Genomic DNA, 13,942 nt, shown 5'->3' on the forward strand with positions numbered 1-13,942 from the left:
CCTATTCTTTTTAATATGTTTGTGAGTGACATAGGGGAAGGTTTGGTAGGGAATGTTTGCCTATTTGCCGATGACTCTAAAGTGTGCAATAGGGTTGATATTCCTGGAGGCGTCTGTAATATGGTAAATGATTTAGCTTTACTAGATAAATGGTCAAAGCAATGGAAACTGCAGTTTAATGTTTCCAAATGTAAAATAATGCACTTGGGGAAAAGGAATCCTCAATCTGAGTACAGTGGAACCCCGACATAAGAGCTGCTCTACTTAAGAGCAACTCGAGATAAGAGCTGGGAGGGGAGAGATATTTTTGTTCTACTTACAAGCCCAAATTCGAGATACAAGTGCCAAGGAGCTGTCTCCTGAAGCCAAACGCTAACTTCCGCGTTCGGCTTCAGGAGACAGCTGCGAAGCGGCGCGCGTGTTTTAAAAGGTTGCAGCCGGCCTGGGGGGCTCGGGGGGGTGTTTGCAGCTTTCTTTCTTGCTCTTTTTCTTTCTCTCTTTTACCTTCCCTTCCTCTATTTCTTCTTTTCTTTCTCCTTCCCACCTTCTTCCCTCCCTCCCTCCCTTCACTCATTCCTCTCTTACTCTCCCCTTTCATAAGTTTCCTTGCTTCCTTCCTCTGTTCCTGTCCCTTCCCCCTTTCTTTCTTTCTTTCTTTCTTTCTTTCTTTCTTGCTCTTTTTCTTTCTCTCTTTTACCTTCCCTTCCTCTATTTCTTCTTTTCTTTCTCCTTCCCACCTTCTTCCCTCCCTCCCTCCCTTCACTCATTCCTCTCTTACTCTCCCCTTTCATAAGTTTCCTTGCTTCCTTCCTCTGTTCCTGTCCCTTCCCTCTTTCCTTCCTTCCTTCCCACCCTCCGTCCATTCATTCACCCATTCCTCTCTTGATCGCTTAAAGCCGGTCCCTGGTGCAAAAAGGGTTGGGGACCTCTGTCCTACAGGATTAGGTGGCAGAGAAGTTGAACATATGTAAATTTAAAAGTTTAAGAAAGTTTACAAGTTAAGTGAAAGAAACTTCATTATTCATTTATATGTACATGTACATTTCTTCATTAAAAACATGTCTTTCTGCATAATTTAGACTAACTTTGTGAGTTTTTTGAGGGCTGGAACCAATTAAAATTATTTACATTAATTCCTATGGGGAAAAGTCGTTCGAGATAAGAGCTGCTCGACTTAAGAGCCCAGGTCCGGAACGAATTAAACTCGTATCTCGAGGTACCACTGTATTGTATTGGCAGTTCTGTGTTAGCAAATACTTCAAAAGAAAAGGATTTAGGGGTAGTTATTTCTGACAGTCTCAAAATGGGTGAACAGTGCAGTCAGGCAGTAGGGAAAGCAAGTAGGATGCTTGGCTGCATAGCTAGAGGTATAACAAGCAGGAAGAGGGAGATTATGATCCCGCTATATAGAATGCTGGTGAGACCACATTTGGAATACTGTGTTCAGTTCTGGAGACCTCACCTACAAAAAGATATTGACAAAATGGAACGGGTCCAAAGACGGGCTACAAGAATGGTGGAAGGTCTTAAGCATAAAACGTATCAGGAAAGACTTAATGAACTCAATCTGTATAGTCTGGAGGACAGAAGGAAAAGGGGGGACATGATCGAAACATTTAAATATATTAAAGGGTTAAATAAGGTCCAGGAGGGAAGTGTTTTTAATAGGAAAGTGAACACAAGAACAAGGGGACACAATCTGAAGTTAGTTGGGGGTAAGATCAAAAGCAACATGAGAAAATATTATTTTACTGAAAGAGTAGTAGATCCTTGGAACAAACTTCCAGCAGACGTGGTAGATAAATCCACAGTAACTGAATTTAAACATGCCTGGGATAAACATATATCCATCCTAAGATAAAATACAGAAAATAGTATAAGGGCAGACTAGATGGACCATGAGGTCTTTTTCTGCCGTCAGACTTCTATGTTTCTATGTTTCTATGTGAATGTTGGAGATAGCTAAAATTGTATGGATATACTAAGATATTGTTACAGTTATAATGTTGTATGCCATCCCGAGTCGTCTCGAGAATGGCGAAATAGAAATCTAATAAATAAACAAATTAATTAATTAATTAATAAAATAAAGATATAGAAGAAATGCATTCTTCTGCTGTATGTTGGGGAAGATATAAAAGTCAGTATAATAAATTGCTCACTTATATGCCAATAAACCAAAAATGGGGAATTCTTTTCATACTCTGTACAATTTGGCATTTCTATTTTCACATAAACACTTATTTAAATTATTTATGTTGGTATTACTGACTATAATAAAGTATGGTAAAGAAAAATAGGGCATTTTATGAATAAAATTGGGGGAAAGAAACCAGATTCTATTAAACTAATCAAAATATTTCTTAATAAATTGTCTATGAGACTTAAATACAGTACATGGCATCTCAGGATGACTGCACAATTGGATATCAGCGTTCCTGTCAAACAGACAACAGGTGGTCAAAATAGGTAATGCCATATCTAATCCTGCTCCAGTTAACAGTGGCGTTCCCCACGGCAGTGTCCTAGGACCTAGTCTCTTTATACTCTACATAAACGATCTCTGTGACAATATTACAAGCAATTGTGTTCTCTTTGCTGATGATGTTAAGCTATTTAATACCTCCAAAAATACTTCTACCCTTCAAAAGGACCTTTACCTTGTAGGTGAATGGCTAACAACTGGCAACTGCAAATCTCATCCAACAAATGCTCTGACCTACCCCTGGTAAAAAGAATCCGAATACTAAATACACACTTGGACAAACTGAACTCACAGAAAACCCTCACTCAGTCAAAGACCTTGGAGTACTCATTTCCAATGACCTAAGTGCCAGAGCCCACTGCAACAGCATTGCCAAAAAAGCACTAAGAGTCACAAACTTAATTTTATGCAGCTTCTTTTCTAGAAGCACCGAGCTACTAACCAGAGCATACAAAACATTTGTCAGACCAATTCTTGAATACAGCTCACCTGTATGGAATCCTCACTGCATAACAGACATTAATACAATTGAAGGAGTCCAGAAATACTTCACAAGAAGAGTCCCCCACTCCTCCTCACGCAACAAATTACCTTACTCCTCCAGACTTCAATTACTATGTTTAGAAAATTTACAGCTACGCCGCCTCCAAACTGATTTAACTGTTGTTCATAAAATCATACATCACAATGTACTCCCTGTTGGTGACTACTTCACCTTTAACAACAACACAAGAGCATGCAATAGATACAAACTAAATGTAAATCGCTCCAAACTAGACTGCAGAAAATACAATTTCAGCAATAGAGTGGTCAACGCCTGGAATTCATTACCAGACTGTGTTGTTTCTTCCCTCAATCCCAAAATCTTCAACCTTACATTATCTACAATAGACCTCTCCCCTTTTCTAAGAGGTCTGTAAGGGGCGTGCACAAGTGCACCTTTGTGCCTACCGTTCCTGTCCAAATGTCTTTTTTTATCTTTTCTATCTCTACTTTATCCTTATATTATGTTAAACATACTACAATACTATATTTGTATGACAAATAAAAAATAAATAAATAAACATCTGCTTGCTCTGCCAATAATGCTTTACATGAAACTTGACTAGAAACAGTTCAGATTGCTCATTTATAGATGAACACTGACAAATTGAGCATACATATTTCCTGGAGGTATATTTAGCACCCTGCTGTTCTGTTCGAAAAAAGTTCCTAATGTTATGTTCCCGGGTCACCCTGACCCGGACCGAAAACTCTTCATTTGCAGTGCTTATGTTTGGTCTTTTTGAAAGCTTTTTTCACCTGGAAACATGTTTGAACATTTCTGCACACAATGGAATGAAAATTGAACTGAAAAAATTAATCCTTATTGGTTTATTTTGCACATAAATGTGCCTCCCCCCCCCCGTTTTTGTGAAAGTTTTTTCAATTTATGGATAGTTTTGCTTGCAAAATCCATTCTATTTTACTAAAGTTGGTGTGGGATTGGTAGCTTGAACATTTCTGCACACAATGATATGAAAATTGAACTGAGAAAATTAATCCTTATTGGTTTATTTTGCTCATAAATGGGCCCCCATGCTTATACTCAAATAGGCTTATACTCGAGTAGGCTTATACTCGAGTATAAAATGATATGGTCTTATATTCAAAAATAAACCAATAAGAATCATTTTTTTTTCAGTTCATTTCTATTTTTCTTATGTTTAGGATTGTTCAATTTAGTATATCAAAACTTTTGAGTTTATTGATAATTTTGCCTGCAAAATGCATTCTATTTTACTATTCTATTTTGGTGTGGGATTGGTAGCTTGAACCTTTCTGAACATAATGATATGAAAATTAAACTGAAAAAATGATCCTTATTGGTTTATTTTGCTCATAAATGGGCCCCCATGCTTATACTCAAATAGGCTTATACTCGAGTAGGCTTATACTCGAGTATAAAACAATAAACCAATAAGAGTCATTTTTTTCAGTTCATTTATATTTTTCTTATGTTCAGGATTGTTCAATTTAGTATATCAAACCTTTTGGGGGAAAATTCCTTAGGGATTTGTAGCCTTAAAAAATATAAATTGACACGAAATTCAAAAAGGATGGGGGGAGGGGCTTTTTGATCAAAATAAAAATATAAGTCTCAATTTTTCCAGTTCAATTTTCATATCATTATGTTCATAAATGTTCAAACTAGTTTTCCAGTGGAAAAAGTTTTCAAAAAGACCAAATTCAATTACCTAAAAAAAATCATTTTGATCCGGGTCTATATGACCCGAACAGAGTAAATGTGACTTTTTTTTTGCCAAGAAAAAAAATTTTCCCCCACCCCCACAAATATTTTTTTGATGATCAGCATTGTTAAATTGAGTAAATGAATGCGTAAGATTTTAAAGAATATTTCGGATTTGGAGCATAAAAAAATAAAAAGTGAAAATTGTTGCAAGCAGCCAGGGGGGGGGGAGGCCTTATTTCTGATGTTAAAAAAACAGTAAGAATCATTTTTTTCAGTTCCTTTATATTTTTCTTATATTCAGAAATGTTCAAGGTACCATTCCCACACCAACTCCAGTAAAATAGACTGCATTTTGCAAGCAAAACTATCCATAAATTGAAAAAACTTTCACAAAAACGGGGGGGGAGGCACATTTATGGGCAAAATAAACCAATAAGGATTAATTTTTTCAGTTCAATTTTCATTCCATTGTGTGAAGAAATGTTCAGACTACTTTCCAAGTGAAAAAAGCTTTCAAAAAGACCAAACATAAGCACTGCAAATGAAGAGTTTTCGGTCCGGGTCAGGGTGACCCGGGAACATAACATTAGGGAGTTTTTTTTTTTCAGCAAGAAAGAAACCTCCCACCCCCCAAAAAAAATTCTCATAGAGAGAACCCCTGAAATGATGAAAAGTCATGAAATTTCAAGTTTCAGATATGCAGGGAAAATTTTTTACAGGGTCTCAAACCTTGATTTCGGGTCTCACAGACCCGAACAGAACAGCAGGGTTAAAGAATCTTTATCTCTGTGTGTTTCCTGGTTTATTCTGTGTTGTAGTTACAATTTTGCAAGGGATTTCCTTGGAGTTATAAAAGCAGTGCATTATGCATCTACTTGTTGTCCAAAACATTTTGATCAGCTTGATAAAGTATATATTATATGCAGCCTGACTTATAATCAGTAGAGTGGTGCAAAAATTAGAAAGAGTATTCCAATTTTATGAACGTCAGTCAAATCACCCAATTGATGTATATTTGCCAACTGATGCAGCAATCTGGCTTGAAGCAAGAAATTAAATAGGTGACTTTGAGATACTTTATAATCTTTTCAGCTAGTTTGTATATATTTTTATTGTGGCTAGGGTTTTTCCAGAAAATGTGCTGTGTTCCAATCTCATTTCTAGCTAAAATGGTATTGAGTGATGGGATGATCTCTCTTACATTGTTATATGTCACCAACCAAATGGTTTAATATATCATTGGGTTCTATGTCTATTAAACTCCTTTGGGGTGGAAATACTAATGTTATTTTGGGCTTCATTCACTGTTTCATATTGAAATGGGGCCAGTCACAAGCTTTGACTTTGCTTTCTCTTGTGCTTACAGATTGTTACATTTCTATGCTGATCTTGCAACACAACCTAGAGCTCAGCTCTCAGCATTCTAATGATGGACTCACAGCTTCCTTTACTTTCACATTTTGTACAATTTGGGCCAAGATGAAAACTCTTGACAATTACAGAATGAATGCCAGGATAACATAGAAACAGGACTGGAGTGTAATGCTACAAATGCTATTTTCTAGGTGCCAGATTTTTTCTCTCTTGGCTTCCCTATCTCACTCTGCCATCCGCTTCTGCTGCCTCTTTGAGCTAATTAACATAGAGTATTGGCAGCAAGAGTGATTCCAGATGCAATTGAGTCCTGCCAGTGATAAGTGGGCCCTTTCCAGGAAGGGCCAAGCTTGCCAATCAATTATGCTAACCCTCCTAGCATCCCAGTGATTCAAAATTATAATACCTCACAAGCTCAAGTCAGTAGTCATTCTTCCAAGTCCTCCTAGAGCAAGGTTTACCCTGCCTAGCATGCTACCTTGCTAGAGTCAGTACCAAGGAGATCCTTACCAGATTGCTTCAAACTTGTCAACTATCAACAGTGTAATTGGAGAGAGAGAAGAGAAAGGAAAGGAAAGATAAAGTTTATTTTTAAAACCATTTATATATATATTTGCATGGGAGTAGCACAATTTCAACATTAAGTCACACGCACATATATTCTTTTGCTGAGTAATATAGAGATTAATTTTGGGATATGAGTTAAAAATCAAGGTATCTTTTTCAAAAAAGTGACAATTTTAATTTTGCTTTCTAATTGTTTCTAATTCTGCTAAAAAATAGGTTTTGGTTGGACATTAGGAAGTTGCTTATACTAAATGTCTATGGAGCTTCTCCGTCATCCAGGTCATAGTTGTCTCAAAGCTTCTTCTTTTTTTTCAAAAGGCAACTGAATTATATTTTTGAGGAAGAAGAAAATGACATTTAGATTCTCATCCAAGAAGCAAAATGATGTGAGGCAAAATGTCTTCTTCCTCAAACACACATACACATACACACACCAGTCCAGTTGTCTTTTAAGTTAATTAGTTAGAATAGTTAGTTAGAATTCTTTATTGGTCAAGTGTGATTGGACAGAAGGAATTTGTCTTTGGTCCATATGCTCTCAGTATACATAAAATAAAAGATACATTTATCAAGAATCATGAGATACAACACTTAATGATTCTCATAGGGTACAAATAAGCAACCAATATTAATATAAATCGCAAGAGTACAAGCAACAAGTTATAGTCATATAGTTATAAGAGGGAGGAGATGGGTAATAGGAACAATGAGAATAGTAATAGTAATACAGCCTTAATGAATAGTTTGTCAGTGGTGAGGGAATTATTTGTTTAGCAGAGTGATGGCATTCAGGAAAAAAAACTGTTCTTGTGTCTAGTTAACTTGATGGGCAGTGCTCTGTAGCGATATTTTGAGGGTAGTTGAAACAATTTCTTGGCCCTCTTTTTGGCTTGTGCAGTATACAGGTCCTCACTAGAAGGCAGGTTGGCAGTAATTGTTTTTTCTGCAGTTCTAATTATCCTATGAAGTCTGTATCTGTCTTGTTGGGTGCAGAACCAAACTAGACAGTTAAAGAGGTGCAGATGACAGACTGAAGAATTCCTCTGTAGAACTGTATCAGCAGCTCCATGGGGAGTTTTAAAAAGCACCTTTGAGGTTCCTTACGCTGAGACTTTCAATAATGGAATACATTGCTGTGGAAATAGATAATTCTTTGCTGTAAGTATTTATAGAGATGAGAAGATAGTGAGAAATGTTTAGTGATGGATTCTTGCTCACGGCAATGTCTTTTCTAAGCCTTCTGTATGAATTTACATTTTTCACCATATATATTTAAGCTTTATATATTTTTATTCATTTGTTTCTTTATATTTCATGTTTCCAAATCTCCCATCTCCCTTAAGGATGGTCTCTAGGTGATATATATGGTGGTATATTTAAAGAGTAAGCTGATCTGTCAATGTAAAACCACCATTTTTTCTATTGCAATCTGATGGAAACTAGAATAGAGTGGTACCTCTACTTAAGAACTTAATTCGTTCTGTGACCAGGTTCTTAAGTAGAAAAGTTTGTAAGTAGAAGCAATTTTCCCCATAGGAATCAATGTAAAAGCAAATAATGTGTGCAAACCCATTAGAAAAGAAATAAAAGCTCAGAATTTGGGTGGGAAGAGGAGAAGGAAGAAGAGGAGGAGGACAGTCACTGCCCAGAGTGAAGGGAACATTTCTTTTCTCTGGGCGCTGACAGAAATTTATTCCCTCTCAAAGCACCCAGAGAAAGGAAAATGCTTTGTTCGCTCTGGACTGCCAAAGCCTCCTTAAGTACCTCCTTAAGCAGCCCAGAAAAGCCCTAGATGGCCGGGATTAAGGGCAGAATGGCAGGAAACTGGCCGGGCCTTCGTGCCACTCAGAAATTTCCTGGGAAATTTTTCCTGGCTCAGGTTCTTAAGTAGAAAATGGTTCTTAAGAAGAGGCAAAAAAATCTTGAACACCCGGTTCTTATCTAGAAAAGTTCTTAAGTGGAGGCATTCTTAAGTAGAAGAACCGCTGTATAACTAATCTGGAATGCTTTGAAGGAAAATGTCTCAAATTTGCTAGAAAACTTTCAGCAAAGTCTCTATTTTTTCTGTAACAATATGTGGAAAATGTTTAAAAGATGTATATAATGACATCTTTATAAATACCCTTCTTGCTATTTTAATGGGGGGGGGGGGAAATGTTTGTGAAAAAGCTTACAATTCTCCCTTAACATTTTATATTATAGGTTCTCTTTTTAATTCCTATTTTAATCAGCCTGACCTTCTCTGATTATAGCAATTGACTTCAAAGGACTATAGGAAAAATCTCTTGATCTGGTTTTACTAAATCTTTCCTGTACTTCAGAACTTGATTAATAAGCAACTCTGAGTCAAGTGGATATGTTTTATCTATTTTTAATATTTATTTTTTGTTTTGTCACACACATATTGTATGTGACAAAATCTACAATATTATATACAAGATATAATATTTATATACATGATACTAGTAAAAGAGAAACATTAGGACAGGGGACGGGAGGCACACTGGTGTACTTATGCACGCCCCTTACTGACCTCTTATGAATCGAGAGAGGTCAACAGTGGATAATCTAAGGGTAAAGTTTTGGGGGTTAGGTGATGATACTACAGAGTCTGGTAGTGAGTTCCATGCATCAACTACTCAATTACTAAAGTTGTATTTCCTGCAATCGAGTTTAGAGGGGTTTACGTTAAGCTTGTATCTGTTGTGTGCTTGTGTGTTGTTGTGGTTGAAGCTGAAGTAGTCATTGACAGGAAGGTTGTAGTAGCAGATGATTGTATGGGTTATGCTTAGGTCTTTAATGAAGTGAGAGTTGTCTGTAAGGTCTTGTATATTCAGCTTGTATTTGGTGTTCTGATTCTTTTTGCCAATGTGTAGGACAGAGCATTTTTTGGTTGAGTTTTGGGGTTGTCAGATATTTGACCATTCAGACCCAAAGTCAAGATCTTTTGGGAGAATAGCTGTGTTATAGATGGTGTTGAAAAGTTTGACATCGTTGGCGAAGAGAACACAGTTGCTTGTAATGTGATCACAAAGGTCACTTATACAGAGTATAAAGAGTGTTGGTCCAAGTACACTGTCTTAGGGGACGCTGCTTTTAACTGGAACAAGATTAGATATGACGCTCCTTATTTTGACAATTTGTTGTCTGTTTGATAGGAACACAGTAATCCAATTATTGAGGGATCTATCTAACACTACTCTTCTTAACTTTGTTTACACATGAAGAATGAATTTTAAAACCAAAAAAATCAAAATTATTGCAGAAAGTCTAATTAGTAATTAGAGCTATCAGATGCATTATGCTTTCTCCACAGATCAATGGATATATAGATAGGAACCATTAGACACTGCTGACTAAAACAAAAATCCACCAAATCCTATACTTCTAAACCTGTCACCTTCTGGCAAGATATAACAAATTACTGGCAAACTCTTATCAAACAAAATGTCCAAAAAACAAAAGCTGGTGCCTAACTCTTGAGTAATTCAAATTTTTGAACTGAAAAATGTATTTCAGCAAGGATGACTTTGAACATAACAAAGGTCTCCAAGGTGACTTTGTAGGCACTCATGTTCACTTAGACTTTTGTCAATGCCTGAAAGATTCCACACTGAGCTCCTCCTTTAAAACTATATATGTTGATATAAAATACATGAATGGAAAGTTGGCATGCTGCAAAACAAAATCACATGCAATCCCAAAAATATTGGAGGTATTTTCAGGGAGGGGGGAAAAAGACAAAGGAGTGCTGGGTTTGAAACTTTCACCACTTGTCTTGAAATATTTTTCTCTTTTTTATTTCCTGGGACAAATCAGTTTACTCCTTAAAGATGAGTTGCATAATCATAAGTAAAGAATGCACACACACACACACACACACACACACACACACACACAAACGCATTCCTTCCTGACACTGGCCAGAGTGGGAGGACTGGTTTGTAGGCTTTTTCACAAACAATTTTTTTCCCTTTTCTTAAAATGGTGAGAAGTGTATTAAAAGACAATTTCAAGTTTAGCACTTTTCTAAACTTTCAAAAATCTTTTTTGTAACTCCAATATAAAAGAATTATCCTGGTCACTCTTTTGGTTTATTATTTGCAATTGTCTTTTGATTTTTAAAGCACCGAACAATTTTTTCTGTTATAAGACACATTTTCCCCATGTCATTCTTGTAGTCTGTCGTTTGTAGATCCATTTTCGATACTATCCATGTCTTGTTGCATAAAACATTCCTCTTCCATCATTTTTTTTCAAAGTTTATTTTGACAAAGTCTATTCAGAAGAGCAAACATCATTACTAACATTGTCGATATTAACTTCTGATTCCATTTTTCAAAAGTATTCTGTATTTCCAAGGTTATAAAGCTTTGCATAATTCGATACGTTGGTACAGATTTGTGTACTCTTTAATTAAAACATTTAGTTCCCTGAAGTATCCAGTTTTTAAAAGTGCTTATCTGTATTATGGCTTAGAAAAAATTCAAAGCAAATCTACTTTCCCACTGGAAGGATTATTATTATTATTATTATTATTATTATTATTATTATTATTATTTTGAAAATGTACTTATTAAGTTTTTTCCATTTTAAAAACAATACATAATCATATTTTCAGGTGAGTCAGCATCATATATACATTTTTATCAACATTATCTTTTAATCGTTTTAGGTTTCTTGTTGTTTTATTTCAATGTTTAGTTTCAGTTTCTTTTTTTTTTGTCCATTGGTTCCATTTTGTACAGATTTCATAGTAGTCCAAATCTTTTAAATTATTTAATTCCATTGTCAATCTGTCCATCTCCGCGTAGTCGTATATTTTCTTGATGATCTCGTTGTCTTCCGGTATTTGCATGTTTTTCCAGTTCTGTGCAAATACAATCCTTGCCGCTGTTGTTATATGCAAGCTTAAATATTTTACATTTTTAGAGTAAGACCCTCTCATAATGCCCAGTAGAAACAACTCTGGTATATGTTCTATTTTTGTGTTTGTTATTTGACACAACCAATTATTTACAGGAACTTAGATACAATTCCAAGTTTTAAGATTATTTTAAATCAAATATAATTTCTAGAATTGCTGCTATAGGAAAGACAGTTGACAATTATATGTTTATTCTTAAATCATAGTATTGTGAAAGATTTCAAGCAATTCTTCGTATTAATTTTGTAGGGATGGTTTAGCCTAATGTCTATAGTTATTTTAGACAAATAAACATGACAACCATTCTAAACTTTCATGAAATATTAAAATTATATTTAAAAAAATGTATCTATCAAAAGTATTCATCTTAATGACCTACTATTATAATATAAAAATGGTTGCTTTAAAATAATAAATAAATAGTCAATTATTTGAATTAAGCATGATAACAGTTTACTGATGCTTTTTGCCTACTAATGATAATAGGGTTAATGACCTTTAATGGATGGTTCAATAATTAAACAAAAAACCTGAATGCACAATACTTTATACCACACAAGTCCAGGCAAACAAAATTTTGGCAAGATCTAATGTAATTAAGAACAAGAAAAGATTCCAGCAACTTTGTAATATTATGAATGCTAAATAATTCTAAGAGTATACACAGCGGTGTGACAATGTATGGTAAATATAAATATACAAATATTCTCTTCTCGCCTTTATGGGTGCATATGTCTTGGGGTCTTAGGGTTGTGCACAGTATTTTAGCTGCTCATTTTGTTCAGGGAGCTCTAATATTCTTATGAATATGAACATACATGCTTAATCATTATTGAAATGATTAAAAATCTTCAATACGCCCACAGATACCCTAGAGGTATCTTAGCATCTGTTCTGTTAGATTTAGCCACCTGGGGATCAATAGATGGCAATGCAGAACAAATGGATTCACATCAGTGTTCTGACTTTAATTGGAACAATTTGAAGCAAAAATCTTGTATATGACATGCAGGTGTCTTATGCTTAATATTGCTGTTCCAAATCCATTAAATATCTGTTGGTAAACCTTCAGAATCACACTGAAATATTATGTTTACCCTTACACTGGGCAAACAGCATGGTATTGGTATTTGTATGAATACAAATTTATCAAGTTATTCTTATACACTTTCCCTAGGCAGTTATATTCATGCTACAATTTCTCAACTTGCACTTGAACAGAAATATCCATATGTACATATATTCTGAACAGATTGAAAACCAAGGTTATTTAATATAGATCTAAAATCTAGGTCCAAGGTCAAGGGTATTTTATGAATATATCAGCATTAAGCAATGTGTTTTGACCAATGGGGAATAACTCAAGTAATTCAGTTCAAAATATAAAGATTTCTTTTTTATATATATGAATTCATGCACACACAAGATAAAGCAATTGTCAAAGAGAAAGTAAATGTAGCAAATCTAACCCTCACTGCATGGATGGATACATTATTTCTTAATATTCTAACTACAGAAATGGCAAGGGATAGCCAATAGGACCACAGGTTATAATTATAACCTGTACAGATGACTATTTGGAAAATTAAAATAGCCAGTCTCATTTACATCAAAGTATAAAATTTCCTTTAAATAGCAACAAATAGATTTTTCCAGAGAAACTTACCCCCCAAAAAAGCTGAAAAAAGGAGCATTAAAATGATATTACCATATTTTTCAGAGTATAAGATGCACCGGAATATAAGATGCATCTTAGTTTTGGGGGAGGAAAATAAGGAAAATAATCTGGTATTCATCTGGCTAGTGCCCTTAGTCTGGTCAGCTTCAGCATATTATTTTATCCCCTGGTTAAGGGCTTTTTTTTTTTTTTAATTCTGAGAGAGTAACAATGAAAAAGCTTGCAGGCCAGTAAGAGCTGGGAACATCACTAGCACCTGGAAACAGTCTGAGCAAGTAGAGCATTGGAAAAAAAACCTGCAAAGACTTAGGGCTTGGAAAACATTCTTCGCAGAGAGTAATAATGAAAGAGCTTGGGTACATTAATAGCACCTGGTTAGGGGTGGAAAGAAATATCTGGAAGAAGTAAAGCAATGAAAAAAAAAACCCTACAAAGAAATGGTTTGGAATACATTCTTGGCAGAGAGTAACAATGAAAGAGCTCGCAAGCCAGTAAAAGCTGGGGACATTGTTAGCACCTGGTTAGGGTTGGAAAGAAACATTTAGAGCAAATAGAGAATGAAAAAAAAATCAAAGACAGGGTTTGTAAAACATTCTTTGTAGAGAGTAACAAAGAGCTTGTAAGCCGGTAAGAGCTGGGAATAGTGTTAGTACCTGGTTAGGGCTGGAAAGAAACTTA

This window comes from Erythrolamprus reginae, chromosome 6 (genome assembly GCF_031021105.1).
Source record: "Erythrolamprus reginae isolate rEryReg1 chromosome 6, rEryReg1.hap1, whole genome shotgun sequence".
NCBI lineage: Eukaryota > Metazoa > Chordata > Lepidosauria > Squamata > Dipsadidae > Erythrolamprus > Erythrolamprus reginae.